The sequence below is a fragment of the Telopea speciosissima genome, chromosome 2 (assembly GCF_018873765.1).
Source record: "Telopea speciosissima isolate NSW1024214 ecotype Mountain lineage chromosome 2, Tspe_v1, whole genome shotgun sequence".
Lineage (NCBI taxonomy): Eukaryota > Viridiplantae > Streptophyta > Magnoliopsida > Proteales > Proteaceae > Telopea > Telopea speciosissima.
The window spans coordinates 46,398,818-46,404,638 of NC_057917.1; positions in this window are offsets into that span (position 1 = coordinate 46,398,818).

Below are 5,821 nucleotides of genomic sequence, written 5' to 3' on the forward strand. Positions count from 1 at the left end.
AATTGAGCTTCCTAGTTATGATATTCTTCAAGTTTCACAAGACTAACAAAATCTACTAGCATTATTTTAGAGCTCCTCAACCATTATCTCAATTCAGGCAAGTTCTGAAATATGATCAAGGTTAAAACATTTGTGCCGGGTTGGTTATTTTGCTAACTTCAACAAGGACAAGTCAGCAGAGGCTCATCTAACTCGGATTAACCTTGGATCTTCTTTTGGTAAGCAAAATACAGAAAATCAATGAAACTTATTTCTTGTAGGTAGGTCTACAAGTCTCGAAAATAAAAAAAACTCTAAAAAATTAAAGATCCATGAAACGGTTTAATTCTTCTTTTCAATTCCATTTTCTAAGGTTTTGGTCGATTGAATCAACGGAGGCTGATCCTGAGTCTGATTTCTGGTTTTAAAACCTTGGCTGATAAAGTAAAATTTTAGATTGAACTAGGCAATTCTTCTAAAAGCATGAAAGATGTAGGCTCCATCTGGTCTATATGAAATGTGTTAAATAGTAATTGTTTTAATAATGAATAATTTATTGATGTAAAATTTTGAAAGTTAAATTAATACATGGAAAAACTAAAGTGGAAACTTTGCAATTAGGGTTCAAATAGGTGGGCTGATAGTGATTAAGGGTGCAACCGGGGCGGACTGGCCTGGCTCTGATTGCCAGGCTTTGGTGGCGGCCTTGCAATCTTCTTCTTGTATGGTTGATTGGGCTACATGGGATCTAGTAGTGGATATAAAGTCTCTTGTCTGTTGGTTTCTTCTGTTTTGTTTTGTTACATTCCTCGTAAGCTTAACTTTGAAGCTCATTATTTTACTGTAAGAGTTTTGAGTTTGTTTCTCTCAAATGCTTGGTGGTTAGTGCCTCCCCCTCCTAGTCCCCTTGTACTTCCAGCTCCTCTCTGGAATTCTTTCCATTTGAGTTTTGAATAATAAATTATGTTAGTGTTCTGTTCAAAAAAATTAAGGGATGAAATAGGTGGGCTTAGCTGGGTTTTTTAAAATCTAGGCCAGCCCTGGCCTGACCCAGGCTTAGAAATCCATCCTAACTTCTGAAAATTTTGGCCGGGCTCAGAGTTACTGGGCCAAACTTAGCACCCCTGATTGTGATTATAAAAGTTTTCTTTAGGTTCCATTTGTGTTGGCATAAAATGGCTGATTTTTTTGTGTTTTCTAATATAAAATCAATATTTGTTGTCATTAAAATTTTACAAAAAAGATTACACATTTTTTAAATTTTGCGCTGGCAAAATATTCATGCAATTTGACTCCAGATCTTCCCTCATAAAGTTTTCAATTTTTTTTGAGCGACTTTTTATTAACTACCAAGTTTGATGGGTCTCATAGCAAACCTGCCATTCATCTCGCTTGGGTTGGTGCTCAAGTAAGAAGCTTTTGGGCTCTGTGTTATGGCCAGTCTCGTTTTACTCTTTCTCGAATGCTTCTCGGTTTCAAACCCATCCACACCACACCCTTGTTTTGAATCGTTATCGTCTACGGTTTCCTGATCGGTGCGGTTTCTTAGTGCTTCTCACAAGAGGGGGGTGGGAACCACCAGGGGCAACTGACCGAACCCTCTGCCCAGGTGGGATCCACCCTCCTCTTGTGAGAGGCACTAGAGAATCGCACCGGTCAGGGAACCGCATAGGAAAAAAATTCCCCTTGTTCCTCACGCTAGAGCTTGCCTAGCTGTCCTTTGTACCCTTTGTTGCCTAAGATGGACCACGGTCTATGTATTTGTGGTATTAAGTTAATGTATGATTCTCACACTATAGGGGTTGCATGATTCAAATTTGGTTGTAATAATATTTTATGTGTTTATATTAAGTAATTTACCATGTAAAATAAATTGCATCAAGCATTGAAAAACCTTCACAAGGACATTATATTGTATTTTACCTCCTAAAAATAAATATTGGAAAGTTTTTCAACGTATAAAATTTCTATGTAATATTTTATAATTGAAATATTATTGTCATAAGGATCCATTACATTTTCAAATATTACACGACACCTATTCCATCACATGCGAACGTTAGATAGAGACATAGTTTAGATTCTCCATGTGTCAAATTTCAGAGTCTAAATCAATCGATACCCTTCCTAACTCTCTTCCCGTGTTTGCTTCCCTATAGCAATGAATAATCTTCCATGCAATAGAAAAAAAGAAAGTTTAATGAAGCCATTGTTTTATGCAAGCCCAAGGAATAGAGTGCTTTTGAACACATACTTATTCCAATGAATTTGAGTCACATTTTATATGTAGATTTTGAATCCCCTTTTCCCAAGCCAAGTGTAAACCATAGGTTCTGAATTCACTATTACTGTGATGTGAATTGTTTGTACTAACATGCATCATGCACTTCACGGGCTACTAGCAAGCCATGTGGTGTAGTCATGGATGAAAAAGATCCTGTCAATCCGGGCAACATGCAGTCGGGTGCAGCGCCTGAGATGAGGCGGGCACATTGACTGCCTTACCCCTCCTCGAGCAAGGCGTTGGGCAGGAGGTAAGGCGGTAAATGCGCACTGCCTCATCTCAGGTGCTGCACATGCAGCACTGCTGCCCCAATTGACAGGAGCCGAGTCCAGTCATGGACGAGTGTAAACTTGTAGTGCCCCATGGTGAAACCATGCCCTTTAGTCTCGTACTTTCGGGTATATTAATAGGATGCATCCTCTTACCGCTTGATCAGATGATTGTGTAGATAGGGTGAGAGGTATATAAGATGCTCGGGTAAACCTCATATCCTATGTCAAACCAATTTCATGCGTCATGTAAAAACATAGACCATAACACATGATACGATTTTTTTTATTTTTTATTTTTGGGTAGAAACACATGATACAATACAACTAAATGTAATTGGTGAATGAACCATTCAGTAGGGTCTTGGCCCAATTCCATTTGACCCAGAAGATTTGTGATGATCCAGAATTGAGGCAATTTGATATGATTTAGTATTTGCCAATTTTAGCCCAAGTAGAAAAGGCTGGTTTGGAACTAGGATAATGCATAGTCATTCTTTATTTGAAAATGGAATTGACCTAATACCTTTGATATGGGCTAATTTTATTCAGGCCTCATCGGAGGCAACGGACTCAACAGTGCGTGCCTCAGACCTTGCGTCCGACCTTTCTTGCAGGCTCAGGCCTCATCGGAGGCAACGTCGGACTCAACAATGCGTGCCTCCGACCTTACGTCCGACCTTTCCTGCAGGCTCAGGCCTCATAGGAGGCAATGTCGGACTCAACAGTGCGTGCCTCCGACCTTCCCTGCAGGCTCATACTGTTTAAGCATTTCCTGATCATGATGTCAATGACTATGATAATCTATGACGAGGTCTAATGAGGACTCTTTTACTTAGGCATCATTTCGCACTGTGAGAGCGATCTCCCACCTACTTTGGGGGCTAGGACTAGTTCTAGACTCATCCAAAGAACAATCTGGATCCTCTACTATCGCCTGCCTGTCCTACTGTGTGCTGTAGACACGGCGAGGCATGCAATTACCACCTTACCCTTGTCTGAGCGCCTTACCTGAGTGGGAGTAAGGCGATAATTGCACGCCTTGCCGTGTCTACGCAGCACGTGGCAGCAGAGGATCTGTCCTCTGGATCCTCCAAAGAATGGGTATGCAATTCCTATCTTCTAACCATTGATGTAATTGTCATCATCTTTCCTTTTCAGCAACAGAAAGTCAACTAATCCCAATCTAAGAATCTATAGCTTTCTTTTTTCATCGCTATCATGTTCGAATTCCTTTTCAATTTTCTCAAAAACTTAATTCATTTTGAGCCTCTTTAATTTATCTGGCAAGCTATTTTTATCCATTGTTTCCAATCCTATGTAGTTTTTGTGATTGATGCTTTTCTAGTACTCAGTATACAAAATCAATCAATTCTTTTTATGAAAAATATTTGAAATGTTTAATGTTGGTTGAGAATTTAGGATTTACAATTTAGATTTTTGCAATATTATATAACAAACAAAACTATTGACTTAAGGGAGGGGGGGGGGAGAGAAAGCAGCATATTACGTGAGAAGCAGAAACAACCAAAGCTACATAAGTTTTAAACTGATTAATTTAATGAATTAAAATTTTTTGGTTCTTTAGATTAAAAATAAATATTTTATAATTTTTTGAGAAAAATGATGAATTTCTAGTAAAGACATAAGTTTTCTCTAGTTTAAGGAGAGCATTGTTAAAAAAGAGGTATGATTAAGAATGGTTTTTGTAGGTAAATTGATAGGATACATTGAAAATTTAAACTAGGTTTTGAAATCTATTTGTAGTGGAATATTCTTCTTATATATATATATTTTAAATAATTTTGAATATGAATCTCATAAATTCTACCAACCTTTTATTTATATTTTTTCTTTGGGGGGAGGTTTCGTCATGGCTATGCATGGTACACGGTCGTACTTTCAACCACTGCATGGAAATGCTCGTGTACAGTACACAATCTCTCATCCCTATCTAATGGTTGCAGGCACGATCGTGCATCATACACATCTGTGCATTCAACCTTTCGCTTTTTCTTTTTGGGGTTTATTGGCCTGCATCAATATAATCTTGCTTGGTTCATGCACTTAGTTGTATCATGTAAAGGGTGATATATATACCATTAATTCTGACATTGATCTCATTCACTTTGATCAAATTTTAATCGCCCGACTGATTATGTTTTGAAACAGACGAGTCAAGTAAAAAAACTTGTTTTTTCAATTATGACTTAATTTTTTTATTTTTATTTTTTTATTGACAGTTAATTCTGTTTGTGCTAATACTTAACATGTGAGCAAAAGAGCTAAAGATCAACTTCTCAACTAAAATGTCAATCTTATATAACCTACAATGTGGTAGTAAATAAGTGCAATCGTAGCAAGTTTCAAGATATAATAAAAATTCATAAACCTTATATGTAGAAACTACATAACTTAAAAAAAACAAAAAAAGGGAAACATTTTCTGTTTGGAAGTGCAACTTATGTCAATGCTCTAATGTGTCTATCTCCTTCCTCCCTACAAGGAAACAAAGATGTCATTTCATAAGAGGGGGAGGAGAGAGATAGACACAAGTAGCATTAACGTAGAGATGCTCTTGGACAGAAAACACTTTCTTAAAAATAGGGATAAAGAATGTTACTTGGTTGCATTACCCCCACGCCCATACATAGCCCCCAAAAATGACCACCCCACTCCCCTATAAAATAAAAAATCCCCCTAATTGATGCCCTTGTACTGGTGTATGGGCTACACGACCGAGCAACGTTCTTCTTCCTAAATAACTATATTATTTCAATAACTAAAGGACATAGTTATAGTTGAATAAAAATAATAAATTCATTTATACACAAAACAGCCACACACACTCCAAGAAAATAGCAGAAGTCCACCACTTAGGAGGTGGAGGTCATGAATTTGGTTCTTCTGGATTGCCTGAGACAGCTATAGAGGTTCCATGAGGACCATGGATTTTCCATGTCCATGTGGGTGGTTGCAGAGTCTTATATGGAACTCGGTTTACCTTCTTTTGCCAAGGAATATCGTGTGATATTACGCTCTCTTTGACATAGTTTATATTTATGTCTAGGCCAAATGTACTCTGTGCTGGGGGCACAGGCTGCGCCTAGACACATGGGGCGGGAGAAATGACCACCCTGCCCCCCCCGGAATGGCAGGCCCATGTGTTTGGGCACAGGCTACGCTGTGGCACAGAAAACATCAGCCTTTATATCTATGACTAATTTTTGAATAATCAATTATAATAATAGGTTATGGGTTATAAACGATAATCGTTTGGTTACTCAAC